A 16,236-nucleotide genomic window follows, 5' to 3' on the forward strand; every position below is an offset into this window, starting at 1 on the left:
TTGGCGATTGCCTACTATCGCCTCAACCCTTCGCTAGGTTAGATTATGCTCGTCTTCTCCTATTTCTTTATGGAAACTATACTGTAGTATGGAGTACCATGAATTTGAGTTAGTCCGTGCTGCGACGTCCTGATTGACTCCAATTTAACGTTTGTTTTCTGATTTCGTTTCTGTCCCCCGAGTAGCGCACATATAGCAAGTTGATTGCCGCAGTTTGTAAATAACAGAATTCGATAACATTTGAGTTCTTCTTCTTATTGGCATTACATCCCCACACTGGGACAGAGCCGCCTCGCAGTGTTCATTGAGCACTTCCACAGTTATTAACTGCGAGGTTTCTAAGCCAGGTTACCATTTTTGCATTCGTATATCATGAGGCTAGCACGATGATACTTTTATGCCCAGGGAAGTCAAGACAATTTCCAATCCGAAAATTGTCTAGACCGGCACCGGGAATCGAACCCAGCCACCCTCAGCATGGTCTTGCTTTGTAGCCGCGCGTCTTACCGCACGGCTAAGCAGGGCCCCAAATGTAAATGTAATTTGAGTTACGGCGAACAAATCTAATCAAAATGTGTTACTTAGGCTACGTTTGTTTGTTTGGTGAACATTTTCACCGAAATTTTGCCTTTCATCGTATTTGTTTATAACGTATAAAGAATAGAACTTAGTTGGTAAGCAATGATAAGTATTATTAAATTCATTCAATTTCATTTTCTTTTCCAAAGGCTGAATAATTATTTATTTAAAACAAGCTCAGGGAATGTACAGAACTTCACTAAACCAAAAACATAAAATCAACCAAGATAAAACTCGTAGCACTTTGTATGACGCTGCTAAAAACCGATAGCAGAAAAGTGTGATGTGGATTACGAAAGTTTTAAACTGCTCTGCAACAATGCCTAACCCGCGATCAACTTCAACTACAATCAACCGATTGTCGCCCGCTTCGCAACAAAACTCAAACTCGACTCCCCGAAGCTTAAAAACTCCGCTCCTATAAATCAATTAGTTTTTCAACGATATAGGGACACGGCAGGTATTTCTGTCCATCGTCGTAGGGGCTAAACCCAACGGAAGCAACGTCCATTTGCTAGAACTCCACGAAAAGACGAAAATCAGCATACAACAAGAATCGCGTTTTTTGCTGTTGCCGGCCACTGTGATCAACGCGCAAATAATGGGGAGGGGTCGTTCGGCCGGATATCGTTCAGCCGAATGCCATTTGGCCGAAGGTGGCCTAGAAAGTTTTTAGGCCGAATATATCATTTGGCCGGACAGACCATTAGGCCGAAAGTCATTTGGTTGAAAAGGTCATATAGCCGAATAGGATATTTGGCCGAATAGGACATTTGGCCGAATATGTCATTTGTCTGAATAGATCATTTGGCCGAATAGGACATTTGGCCGAATAGGTCATTTGGCCGAATAGGTCATTTGGCCGAAATGGTCATTTGGACCAATAGGCCATTTGGCCGAATATGTCATTTGTCTGAATAGGTCATTTGGCCGAACAGGATATTTGGCCGAATAGGACCTTTGAAAAGTGCGAATTGATGTGTGAAAAGTGAGGCGTCTCACTTCTCATTACTTATTCCCCACTTCTTACTGTGAAAATTGAGTAGTGCGAAGTGAGAAATAAACGTCTCTCTACTCACTTCTCACTTCTCATTTTTCACAGTGAGAAGTGAGAAATGAGGAAAGAGAAATGAGACTTCTCAATTCTCACTCCTCATTTCTCACTTCTAACTGTAAAAAGTAAGAAAAGTGAAATGAATAGTAGAACGTCTCGCTATCCACTTCACACTACACACTTTTCACAGTGGGAAGTGCGAAATGAGGTGTGAGAAGTGAGACGTCTCACTTAGCACTCCTCTATTTCCACTTCTCATTGTAAAAAGTGAGTAGTGCGAAGTGGGACGTCTCATTACTCATTTCTTACCTCTCAATTTTTAAAGCGAGAAGCGAGAAATGAGAAGTGAGTAGTGGAACGCCTAACCTCATTTCTCAATTCTCGCTGTAAAAAGTGAGAAGCGTGCAGTGAGTTGTGAGACGTATCACTATTCACTTCGCCCTTCTCACTTTTACAGTGGAAAGTATGACTTCTCATTCCTCACTCCCTATTTCTCACTTCTCATTGTGAAAAGTGAGTAGTGTGAAGTGAGAAGTGAGACGTCTCACTACTCACTTTTTGAGTGAGAAGTGGGAAATGTGGAATAAGAAGTGAGAGAAACTCGCTTCTTACTTCTCATTTCTCACTGCTCACTGTAAAAAGTGAGAAGTGAGTAGTAAGACGTCTCATTTTGCACTACTCATTCATTACAGTGAGAAAAGAGAAATGAGAAGTGAGAAGTGAGACGTCTCTCTTCTCACTCCTCATTACTCACTTCTCACTGTGAAAAGTGAATAGTGCGAAGTGAAAAGTGAAACGTCGCACAACTGTGAGACGTGAGCAGTGAAAAATGAGAAGTGAGTATGGAGACGTCTCTCTTTTCACACCTCATTTCTCACTTGTCAAATAACCATTTTGGCCAAATGTCCTGCTCGGCCAAATGACGTTTTCGGTCAAATGACCTATTCAGCCGAATGATCTGTTTGGCCAAATAACCTTCTTCTTCTTCTTCTTCTTATTGGCATTACACACACTTGGACAGAGCCGCCTCGCAGCTTAGTGTTCATTGAGCACTTTCACAGTTATTTACTGCGAGGTTTCTAAGCCAGGTTACCATTTTTGCATTCGTATATCATGAGGCTAGCACGATGATACTTTTATGCCCAGGGAAGTCGAGACAATTTTCAAGACGAAAGTTGCCTAGACCGGCACCGGGAATCGAACCCAGCCACCCTCAGCATGGTCTAGCTTTGCAGCTGTGCGTCTTATCGCACGGCTAAGGAGGGCCCCTATAACCTATTCGGCTAAATGTCCTATTCAGACAATTGTCCTATTCAGCCAAATGTTCTATTCAGCAAAATGTTCTACTCGGTCTAATGACTTTAGGCCAGATGGGTTTCGGCCTAATGGTTTGTTTGGCCTAGTGGCATTCGGCCAAACGACCCTTAAAAGATTATACTGACATGTTTGTGCAGGAAAAAAGTTAAATGCTCCTCAAAGAGATCTTCTCAAAGGATTTCGAGAAACTAATACGACGGGTGATGAAGAATCTCAACTCCGTTTAATGTGAAGGTGTTCGGCGGAATGGCCACATACACGCTCACATCCACACATATCGCTTGAATAGATGGAAATAAATATTCGCATTTGGACAAAGCTTCTTAGTTGTCGACCAATCGTGACTAAGCAGAATGGTAGTGCGGGTTAAATGCAAAAGGTCGAAAGACAAAAGGCCTAAAGAACAAAACGTCGAAAGAACAAAATGTTAATAAAGGATTTCCTTTTTTCTTCTGTCTTCTGTCTTCTACCTCCCTCATTGAAAAAAAAATTGAAATCGATTTTTTTAAGGATAGTGGCAACGCATAGCAAAAACATGCAAAATTATAGAAAAAATTCGATATATTTCCCTACAGTGCTTTTTCGACCGTTCTTGTGTGATTTTTTCAATACATTTTATGAATGCTCGAGAAAGGCATCACGCCGCTAGGTGGATCAATCTGGGTTTTCTTCCTTCTTTGCTTTTCCTGCTCCTTTTTCTTCTCTCTTCTCCCTTCTCCTTCTTCCTTATTCTTTCTTCCTTATTCTGTCTTCCTAAATCTTTTTTGTTTTCCATTCTTTTTACTTTATATATTCTTTCTTCTTCCTTATTCGTTTTGCTTTCAACTTTTTTCTTATTCTTTTATCTCTCTTACTTCTTCCTTCTACCTTAATTCTTCATTTTTCATTCACCCTACATCCTTCATTTTTAATCTTTTTACCTTCTTCCTTCTTCTTTTTTTCTCCTTTTTTACTTCTCTTTTACATCTTTCTGTTTCCTTCTTCCTTCTTACTTATTCTTTATTCCTTCTTCAATCTTCCTGCTTCTTTATTCCTTCTTCATTCTTCCTACTCCCCTCTTTCTTCTTCATTCTTCAGCTTTTCTTTTCCGTCTTCTTTCTTTCTTCCTTCTCACTTTTTTGTCAATATTCCCTTATTTTTCTTCTTCCTTCTGGCTTCCTCCTTCCTTCACACAACACAACTGTACACAAGCTTACACAACCTCACTTGATCAGCACAGTTGCTGATGAAGAATGTGTATAGCCGCCAGACATTCTAAATACTCACGCTCCTCTAATGTGAACGTGTTCTATACACATGTGGTAGTGTTTGCTTGAGATATGGATTGCGAGTGATTTGACTATGCGTCCAATTTGGGAATCTCGAGCTCGTTCAATAGCCGCTAGGTTGCGAAGGCCGACGGAGGTCCTTCGTAGCTTAGTTGGTTAAAGCACCCGTTATCACAATAGATCTAACAAATGGTCTCATTGATTAAAATACCCAACAGGGAAAAAAAGCACCAGTCTAGCGTACTGTAGGGTCATGGGTTCGAGTCCCATCGAAGGGAAAGTGGTTACCTTCAATACAATTTCCAAATCAATATCTTCCACATAACGTACATATTCTTATATGAGTTTTCACAACATTGTAAATTAATGTCCAAGTCGGGAAATCCTCGGAATTCAATTCAAATAAAAAGCACAAATGGACCAAACGTTTTAGTATTTTACAAGTATGCGTAAAGCAAATATGATCATAGGAACTGATTGATTTTATATACACTGTTGTTCATGCAAACACCTCATAAAACCACTCTCCTCCATGCCGCATGACTTATGTTCAATTGGAATATCCCATTATTAGGTGATTTTCATTCTTGCTTACGTAAACGCTAGAAAAACCACACATCAAACATGGGAAACAAAAAGCGAGAGCCAAGCCCAGTAACGACCATAAAGCTCCCCGCATAACATTGTACAACACTCTTGTGAATCTACTTCCGGTTTCAGATGGTGCTATTCTACAACGGCAATAAATAAACCCATCTATCATATTATGCTGATGGAATGGTTTGTTTCGTTTCCTAGCGCGACAACGACATCGCCGCCAGCAGCCCCGGCGATGATGGTCGACCGGGATGCAGACAGCACATATTCCCAGGAAGATGTTGCTTCCGGCGGCTGTTTTTATTTTCCACTGAGCAATAATAAAGACTCAGCTCTGCACACCACCAACAACGTCGGTGCAAAACGGTAGGACGGCATGTGATTATGATTGCATGCTGCTTATGTCCTCCGCTTATGGTCCAATCAAGGTAGTGACGAAGACCAGCGATGGAACAAGCCTTTTTTCCGTTTGATGTTATTCATACACGTTTGCATATATGATTATATTTCCGAGTTCGAGTTCAACATCATAGAGAGGAATCAATAAAAATATATGAACAAACATAGCACCGGACTGCCTTCGCTAACGGCACCCATTCGGTACACAGACTATGGCGAGAGCGTGCGAGGATTCGAGCACGGGGCGATGTTGCAACCGAGTGCAGATCCTTTGAGCATTATGGTTATAACATTTTTATGAAATGAATAAATAAATGGAACTCGCACGAGCTTTGTAGGTGTACTGCGAAGAGAGTGGCAAAGGGACGATACGGATCCGAGGAGGTGCCGCAAAGCTTATACATTGAGAAAACAGGACTATCTCAGCCGCACCGTACATACATAGGTTGATGGTGTATGAACTCTTGTTTCTGCAGTTTATTTTCGTATCACACAGCTGCGAAAGAAGCCGTCGTCGTCGTGGCAGGAAGAAACTCGAGTTGCTTCGTTACGTTTGTCTCATTTCTACGATGCATCGCATTTTCCAGCGGATTCCCATACATTCGCTTTTTTGTTGGAGTGGAGGGTTTTCGTAGTCTGATCCAAGCTTTCGCTTTTTTTCATTTCGCTAACTTTAGAGATTCTGAAACATTGAGAGGATCACATTTTGAGGAAAATTCAAATATTCCGGCATATGCAATGTAAGTGATGTAATAAAAGAATGTATGTTAAGAACTAATCAATGGATATTAATTACATTTGGTCCATTTGGGAACTCTTTCCGTTGTGCTGGTGCACAGATGTGAAAATTATCATCACGTTCTTACTATTATGGATAAGAATGCACAGCTGCAGTTAATATCGCCCTTCAACGACCAGAAGAAAACGCCAGGATTACCAGGAGCAGGAAGCACAAGTTTAATGGTGTGGTACCTTGGGAAATAAAGCAAAAGGAAATTCGACAGCTTTTTACGATTACTGCCATCCGACCCCTAACTCACCTAACCTATCCAACCCAACAAATATCGGAGGTTGGTGAAGTGCTTATTCAGCATGCAACGTTTGAAGCCTTTTTTTTATCGTGAAGTTAATCTGTTTTTTTTTTACATTCGAGGGCATGTATATGATAACTTTTGACGTTTTTGTCTTTTGAAGCAAAATAATTGTGGACTTCGTGGCCGTGCGGTTAGCATCGCCAATCGTCTAGACGCATGTGCTAGGGAGTGCGGGTTCGATTCCCGCCCCCGTTAAGGAGGAATCTTTTCGTGATCGAAAAATTCTCCACTGGTCGACAGGGTGTTATGTGTTCTATCCGTTGTCGAATGCTAGTCTGTACGACCAGTTCCAAAGTAGTACATTTTCATATACTATAAAAATATTTCCTTTTTCATCATTGCATCGCGTATCATCTTTTTCAGATTTTTAGTTGCTTTCATTCATCAAGTGTTTGCAAAGCGCGATAGCATCCAGGTTTATTAATTAAAACAAGTTGAAAAACAAGATTATGTAAGTATTGGAAAAAAATATACAGTTGCAATGGGAGTTCGACTGATCGGGGTAATTATGCTACGTTTCGGCTATGCAGTCTTGGTAATCAAACGATAATTTTGATTTTATCCCAACGTTTCGACCACTTTTCGGGTCTTCTTCAGGGGAACTGTAATTATGTTTCAGTATTATGTTGAATATTACAATTTATGTTTAAACTTACAGTCAGTGTTATCGTTTTTCGTTTGGTTTTGGTTGAACATAAAATTGTAAGTGTCAAGTTTGTGGTGTACATCAGTCTAAAAAGTTAATTCAAAATATGGATCATTGTCAGCTACCAAAAAACTAATAAACATTATAAACTAACAAACATACATTAATCTCCGTAGGGTTCAAAGTTAAATTTGTTATTCTAGTTTTTGTGGGCACCTTATAGTTTTAGCACTTCAACTGTAAAATTGAAAATGGGGGATTATAACTTTTTATTTGTGTTGAAGCTTCTTGCCAATAGAGTGAAGCACGGCTGCATATGTTGAGCTTAGGTTACCAACGTCAGCGCGATGATTTACCGTATTGGGTGTGTTAGTGATATGACACATCTCCATAAAGGGAGTGTGCACAGAAAAAATAAAGAACCTAAAAAAAAAGTTTAAAGAACTCAACTTTGAGTACGTAGTTCAAATTTTTAACTCAAAAGTAAGTAGTTTTCTCACTCCCTCTCTTGAATGATATCACAAACAAAGAGAGCTGCATCGACCCAACGTGAGCTGTTCCGTGGAAGAAACCAAATTTGAGTTGTTTTCACCATAGTCTCGATTAGAGGTGGGCAAAACGGATCACTTCGATGATCGGATCAGATCTGGGTTATTCATTTTAATGATCCGGATCTTTCAACCTCATCGTATCCGTAGAACAAAACGCAAGAAGAATGCAAAATAGTAAACGTTAGTCAATCAGGCTCATACTTTTGAAACGTATATTGGCAATAACTTCATTCTTTTTTGTTCACAAGCGTATGGAGTGCAAACAATGAATTTTTCTATTAATCATTTCCTTACAAATGGTCAAATAATGTGCTGATCTGGTGAAGCGGATCTTTTAAAAAATTATCCACGAATCATTCACTTACTTCAGAGATCCGGATCATTTTAACGGTTCCGGATCTGATCACCCATCTCTAGTCTCGAGTGAGTGAAAATAACATAAATTTGAGATGGTGAAATCATAGTGGGTGAAAATTCAACACGGGAGTAAAGGCAGAGTACTCACAGGATTTTTTCACATTTTACTTATTTTTGGCTTCTTTCACGCAAGGGTGGATTTGAGAGAAAGGAACCATAAAGTGAGTTGTTTCGCGGTTCCGTGTGTGTGGTTTGTTGGTTCTACACGCAAAAAAAGCGTTCATGAATTCGTGAACTAACAAGTTCACGGTGTATTTTTTCGGGAACAACGTGACGGATTCGGGAACAACAGTCACGTTTTCTGGAACGTTCTGGAAATCATGACTGGTGTTCCCGAATCCATGAATTAAATCACGGTGTATTTTTTCTGGTTCACGAATTCAGGAAGTCCGCGACGTTGGGCATAAGTACGTTAGGCATAATGGACGCTAGGCATAACGGACGTAATTCTGCCTTCTTTATGTCATAGGCTGTTCTTTGGGTAATTTTATGCCTAACGTACATTATGCCTATCGTCCGTTATGCCTAACGTCTTTATGCCTAACATACTTATGCCTAACGGGGTATACCCAATTCAGGAACGCTGTTTTGCGTGTAAGGTGGAAGTGGAAAAGGAAAAATCGATAGTTCATGTTCAACTTATTGTAAAACCAGTTTAAATGATCTAAATGCATTCAATCATTATGGGCTCTCAAAAATAGTCCATTTTGCACCAACTGTGCGGGTATTCATACCATTTTAGTCGCTTGAACTTTATAAAAATAGATTTGAAATTTAGGAGTTATTTTTCCACTTAACCTAGTGAAATGGGGTAAGTGGAAAACCCAAGATATCTTGACCTTCAATAGTGATGAGTAGAGATATATGATTAAAATCAAGATGATAATCGCTCTTAGTATCTTTTGTTGAATAATTTCGATGGATTCAAGGAATAGGTCCCCAAGGAACTCTTGTAATAGCTAGGGGTGGGGTGGTTGTGCCTTCTCGAACACTAAGTGTCATAAAATCTGTATGTTCGCCCCAAAGATGAACTTTTTTGAGGAAGAATGAGACTTACAGTGTTATAAACTTATCGACTCAGTTTAACGAATTGAGATGATGTCTGTGTGTGCGTGTTTGTGTGTATGTGTGTGCACAATACACGTACAAAATAATAACCTATTTTCACGCACTTGTCCCTAACCGATTTGTTCGCAACAAATTGCATTCAACGGTGAAACTTGTTATAATTACAAATAAATATGTATTATGGAATATATTCACCTATCAGTGCTATTTTTATCTTTCTCATACATTTTTTCATATGTAAAACATGTGAAAGGCATCAACACCGATGGGTGGATTAATCAGGCGTTTTCTTATGTCCAATCACCACTGAAATCATAATGATAACAAAGAAGGAACATATTAAGATTCACAGCTATCGAAATAAACCCCGGAGGGAAGAAAAAAATTGCGTGATCAGAACATTATCCACTTCCCCCGCAGTGTTCAATACCAGGGGTAAGTGTAAAATCTTTGAATTATTTGCTTTCATCGTACAAACCACTACAAACTGAATGTGATTAGTTTAATTGTATTATAATGGTCACCTGTGGTGCAAAATCACAAGAAAAAGGAACAATTTATGCAAGTAAGAATTGATTTTATGAATGCAAAAATTAACTTTTCGCGAAACCTAAAATTTTAACATAGTATTAGTGTGAACATTAAAGTATATTTTTGCACAATGTTATGGTGTGGTAAAAACTGTAAAGTCTGTACAATTGAAATTTTTCAAGTCGATTTTTACACTTACCCCCTTTTTCCACTTCCCCCAGTGTACCTTATCTATTATTTATGTGTTTAGTGCACCATTATTTAAGTAGAATCTGTGGTTGTTATCTATACAATGTCCTATTAATTTTGTAGAAGAACTGTTCCATTTTCCATCTCACTGAACATATATTCGTCTCATCGCAAAACAGAGAAATACAGCACCAATATTGTCGCTTCTTTTTGCCAACATACGTGCTCACTGCTGAAAAAAATCACAAAAAACAAATCAAATTCCTTTTCATTGCTTTGTTTTTTATGAGATGGAAATAGGAACTATGGTATGAAGTGCCGAACCGTTCCCCTATATAACGTTGCTATGCTCTGTTTTTTCTATCGGGTCTTTTACTCTAGTGCGATAATCTCTTACTGTTTTATATTGTTCACAATAGAGCTAGAGAAAAATAACAAGCTACCTTTCCTAGATACTAAAGTGATTAGAAACTTTGACCAAACATTAACGACAGAATGGTACACGAAAGAAATTGCTTCTAGGAGAATGCTGAATTGGTATTCCTGAATGTCGCAAACAATTTCATTCATCGCGTTAGCTATCCACCAATTGAAACTATGAGAGAAAAAATCGATCGTCATTCAACATCTCACCAACAAAAACTATCCTCGGATACTGGTAAATAGACTGTTCAACTTGCATGCGACTCGAAGAAACATCAGGCAACATCAGGGAGCATCGATCACCGAGTTATCACCACCAATATCCTCGCCAATTGACCGTTACACCGAAAACGATTCATCAAGCTCCAGTCATATACTAGCAGAAGACTCAGGAATCCGAGAAGGCGGAGAAATGCAAGAAAATCCCACCGAGCAACGAACAGATCCTGATTACATCGAACCTGAAATCACAACAAATGAATATCAACAGAAACAGTACCGTTCCATACCATACCGTTCAAAAAATCGATTTTGCTCCACAGCGCTCATCTGATTATTTCTAGACCAACATTTGAAAAGGGCGTAACAGCCAAAATTTATTCCTTCTGATTCTTCGTCCACATATATAGCTTTATACGTAGACGAAGAATCAGAAGGACAAGGAATAAATTTTGGCTGTTACGCCCTTTTCAAATGTTAGTCTAGATTTATCATGTTCTGAGTGTCCTCTAAAAATTTGAGCTCATTTGGATTAAAACTGATTTAGCACAAGCCGTTTGAAGTTTACATGAAATTTAGTATAGAATCCCGTCGTGATTGTTCGGTCACGTGTGTTTGGGGGAACCTTAATAGGATTTTCCATTAAATGCAACCAGTTGCAAGCAAATTGGATAAGGATAAGTGCCAAAAAAATGGATAAGATTTTGTGAACTCAAACACATAGACAGCACCCCAATTTGCCGACCATAGACGATCGGTATATAATTTTTTTCTTAAATTGGCGAAAATCTTACAGAATCTCAAAAGTTAGTGCAAATATTTTTTTTTTATTTGGTGGGCTTAGTCGTGTATGACGCTTTGCGGAGACGTAATTTTTTAGTGTGATAATAATAGGGTTATTAAACTCTCCCAAAGAGTGAGATTGCATTTAATTATTTTATAGACCTCACAATATCAACAAATCAGCTTCCTCTCTACCTTTATTAAGTGAGGGATTTTCTTGGACTTTTCAAATCAACTGTCCCTAAGTTGAATACAATATGTATTAAGTAAGTACTTTTAGTTTTACTACGTTTCTATTGCAAGCTAAGCGTAATATAACCGGAGTGAGATTCGAACATTCAATTAGTTTTTTTTCTTCAAATTTCTTATTTCCGCCTAGAAAGGTGCGATACGGATGTCAGTCCGTCTGATCATTATTTCGCGAAGAATTGTGTTCTATGAAGTAGTGTTTAGTGAAAGGCACAAAAGTTAGTTTCAAATATTTTTGGTTCTAACATAAGCTGCTAAAATTAATTCGCGTTGGACCAGCGCATAGGTGCTTTTTGGTATGAGCTGAATTTTGAAAGTTCGACTAGAGTGGAACCGGGCATCACCGTAGAATTCGGACAGGATATAACTCGTGCATCCGTCAAGGCCCGCCTTATCAAACTGCATTACATTACCCGAATGAATGAAATAAATGCAAATTGTATTGTGCTGGAAAACTCCATCCGATCCCCATTACGTTTACCGTTTTTATGTCTGATGTTTTCGGCTTCGTGAGCTTAACACTGACTGGTGTTCGTGAGCTTAAGTTGTCCAGTTTGGGAGATTATTAACGAAATACATGTGGAAGAATTTTTGCGTCCGTTTAGCAGTCGACCCGAGGAAAAGAATCAGCACAAATCGGGCCAATACGAAATTTGATTTGGTGGTTTCTCGTTCGCGGGAGTGGCGCCAAAACCACCAAGTATTTGCTGTTTCTTCTAGAAATCCACCGAACGGTTATAGCCTTTGATATATTCAGAGAGACTCAGTCCGCATGGTTTCCCTTTTCGAACCCATCCATATTTATAGCAATAGCAATCAATAACTATACGTTTTTTGTTGCTGAAATAATGTACCAGTTCAGATCATATACCCAATCCACATCATATGATTCCAATGTTTACGACTATCTTGTATTCACATTTGCTAGATCTTTGAAGCTTTTCGACAAGTGAGTCTTACGATGCATACAGTTCATGGGAATTACTTTTGCGATATAGTTGCGATATAAATTCGGCTGTATATTTTGAGAAATTTCTGTTTTATGAACGAGATCTAGTGGGAAATAATCTAATGCAAACACTCGCATTTCAGTTGCTACGTCAGATTTTACCCAGATATGTTGGAATATTATTATCCTTTGTTACTCAGAAATAATTATCTCCGACTTATTACGAAGCTCTTGAAAAACAAGAGAGCCATAGCTACTTCAGAAAACATCATTGCGTTGTATGCTTTTTCGCAGCATGCCTCAACCGTCAGAACAACATCTATTGGAACGGGTGAGACAAAAACAGTCCAAAATGTTGTTGCAACTTTGTAATTAGATTTTGGAAACATTTTAATCGACTGATAAAGGCAATGTTTTGATTTTTTAATATTCTCATAAGCGGTGTGATACATCACCATAACTACAATTTTTCATAACCGATCTCAGAGGTCAGTGGAGCCTTAAGGACAAGCCTCTCGGAATCCAAAACAGCATGTAGCCGCGTTTTCAAGGGCACCCCATTCAAAGCGGAAGCCACACACAACTGTCATTTTTATTATTCCACGCATGCTGCGATGGAACTTTTTTAAAAACGCGATTGCATACTGCTTTGGATTCCGGGAGTCTTGTCCTTAATTTTCAATTGACAAATTTGTTTAAACCATTTTTCGACCACCAATTTAGAATATTAATACATCGTTGAAAAGCTAAGCCTTCATTGCGCTTTGTGTCTAAAAATCTCAGGTGTATGTTTTTTTTCTATCAAAATATATGAATGATTTACCCAATTATTTTTATAGGCCCATATGACCAAAAAGCATTATTATTAAAGTTCATATGATACTACGATGTCAGTTCCATGACATATTTTGATAATTAAGAGCATGACTACAAAAGTATTTTGTTTGAAAGGCTCAATTTTTTTGAGTATGGCGAAGTCGTATTTACGTTATTGGATTTAATGATTCAAGTATCTTCGATTGAAGGATCGAAGTGTGCCGTGCTCGTGTGTTGACGCGATTATTTTGCCTCTGTCTTGCTTCCGTCACTTTTTTTATTTTTCCCATTTTTGGATTATAAATAATTGTTTGATAGTTATTTTTTCTACGTATTTGTAGCTTTTATGGAGTGGGAAGATTCAAGTTTCGTGAATGCTTGCTGGTTTGGATCCAGGTCCTGGCGGAGTTCCGGAAGGAACGATTTGGAGGTGGCGCAAGAAGGGCGGTTTGTGTTTGCGTGGAGATTTGTATGGGGAACAGTTGAAGTTTTTATTTGTAAGGACAGGACAGGTTGATGGCTCATTTGTTTTGACATTATTTGCCACTGCCAAATTGAGGCTAATTGTACCAATTTATCCTTTTACACTGTCAATAAAACCGTAAATCGACTTAAATCGACGCTAAATTCCTCAGAAAGAGTGACACCTCGTTAGTTATACACGAAACAGTTTCTGCGGTCCCCGGAATCAGGAGAATTGAAAGAGGAGTTTCGTTTTCTCTAGTGATTCGAAAACTACAGCCAAAGACTCCGACATCCTGCAGTAAATATCTTTTTTGAATCAGATGGCAAACAGTGAATAAAAGTTGGGGGAGTTTGTACTGATGGTGCATCATGCTTGGATCAAAATAAAGATTTCAGCGAAAAGAAAATAGCTTGCTTCTCATGCCAAAGGAATTAATGTTCAATGTATGATTGACCGATATGTCTTTGTTTGTAAGACACTTCTGTAACAATTGCAAAAATACTTTTATCATTAATGTGAATCAAATCTAAAGCTTTCAACACATGTTTGTACGAAAAACTATGCAAATAAATAAATGCAGATCACGAGGTCACGTTTTGTTGATTTTCAAAAGGCAATATTCTTGACGTTTTTCACTTGTCAAACTCAATGAAGAAGAATGGCAGAAACGTCTCGCTCACCTATCAGACATCAGCTAAACTCGCTAAACTTTGACAAGAAAACCAATCTGATTCAGCTCAGAGACAATTTGCAAGCAAAGGTTAAAAACTGGCAGCGCAAAGTAAGTGTCGGAAATATTACAATGTTTGATGAACTGTGCATTTGGATTGAGAAAGGGTTAACTAATTTAGACGCAAATCTCAAACGCTCTGTAGAAAAAATTTGATCGACCCGAGCAGTTTCAAGAAGATGCTTTCTTAGTTCGCAGTCTGTTTTTGTTTACTTGTAAATGGAATAAAACTAAAAAAGATAGATCCGATTTTAAACGTGCTTCTATTTTTTCATTTAATAATTCTCGATTAACTTTTTAAAAGGACCTAAGTAACATTTTTCTCATGAATTTATTTGAATCCAGCTTTTTACGCTAACCATAAATCAACTATGGTAATTCAGTTTTGACAGATGCCGTGAACTGATATTATAGCGCAATCAAAGTAGCATTGAAGGCATGCTCAATAACTGACATGTCAAAAATTTTCGCTTCGAACTAGTAGGATCTAAACACATTTATTAATCCTAAAATTTATATACATTTTATTTCCTCATTACTCCGGTACGGTCCACGGTTGTTTTCAACTAGATTCTATAAGAACTGAAAATTGTCTGAAAAGCTGTCTTTATTTTGACCTGAATTTGAAATATTTGGATGGACTTTAGCGATTAGCTTTATTCATGGAAAATTTGTAATATATGGGCTAAGGATAGTACTCGAATAATATGAGGATAATTGAATTATCTCAATTCGAATGAGGATAGCTGTCATATCATTCTGCCCTTAGGATATGCTCATTTAACACCTTCTTCCTTTGCCTCTCGCTTTTCTAGGAATAGTCTAAGCTAAACGTCTAAATCGGCGTAAGAATCGGTTTTAGAAGTGCGGGAAATAACACGGTCTCCGAATTTCTTATAAGTACAAGCGAGGATTGTCTAATTTAAAAGTTTACGCATGAAAACAAAAAGATAAGAATGATTTTAGTCGAGAACTGTCTTTGCATATAGAAAGTAAAGCCCGAATAACCATACGAAATTTCGTTCGGGTAATCTAGGTCTGGGTTAATATATGACATCAAGTTTCTGCTCCTACATTCCCTCCCTCTCGGTCAATCCATCTTCAAAATATTTCTACTCCAATTTCATTTCCTTTGACATGCTCTGTATGCCAGCCAAATCGTAGCTTTGTAAATGATGCATGAACAGTTGTAAATAAAAAGCTTTTCCAACCGGTGTTGTCCTGTTTTGAATGCATGTCCATCTAAAATATAAAGAAAGTATTAAACACAAAGCAAAATATCTTGAAGCATTAATAAAAAATATTATTGGATATCAAAACAATGCCAATATTTTGACGTGTTAGTTTTTTCAGTTAGTCTCCTAAGGTTACTAGGATTGCAAATACCATAAAATCTGTACACGGTAAATGTCAAAATCAACTATGGTAATTATCCGCAGCTATAATAAAAAGCTGGATACTGCAATCAATAGCTTTCATGTGGTTCTGTTGATTGCGCTATTCAAATTAATTCATGAAAAAATGTTACTTAGGATTTTTTGAAAAGTTAAGCGAGAATTTATTGAATAGATCGTCATTATATGTGACGATATACGTTAGAATTAATATACAAGTCAACATAATTAATTGTTTTTGTTGTTTTGTTGTTGTTTTTTTGCATATTTGTTTTTACCTTTTTGAGGATGTATGAATCGCATCACTTACCAAGGTGAATCCTGATCCGTGCAACTGCTTACTTACCCCGTCCCACTAACAAAACTCCCTCCTGTGGCAATTGTGGAGATCAGAGTGTAAAATAATCGAAATTTTTTGGTGAAGTCCACCTGTCTTCACTTGTCAACTCACTTCCAGACACATTCATAGTCGGCTCTGGACTGTCAATATTCGATTG

The 16,236-nt window shown here is 38.1% G+C and overlaps 1 protein-coding gene across 1 annotated transcript in view; it reads left to right on the forward strand.

Annotated features, from left to right (window-relative positions):
• The window catches only part of LOC134227381 (uncharacterized), an 831,489-nt gene that overhangs the window by 163,697 nt on the left and 651,556 nt on the right, over positions 1-16,236 (forward strand). The gene's annotated exons all lie outside the window — the stretch shown is intronic.

This window comes from Armigeres subalbatus, chromosome 3 (genome assembly GCF_024139115.2).
Source record: "Armigeres subalbatus isolate Guangzhou_Male chromosome 3, GZ_Asu_2, whole genome shotgun sequence".
NCBI lineage: Eukaryota > Metazoa > Arthropoda > Insecta > Diptera > Culicidae > Armigeres > Armigeres subalbatus.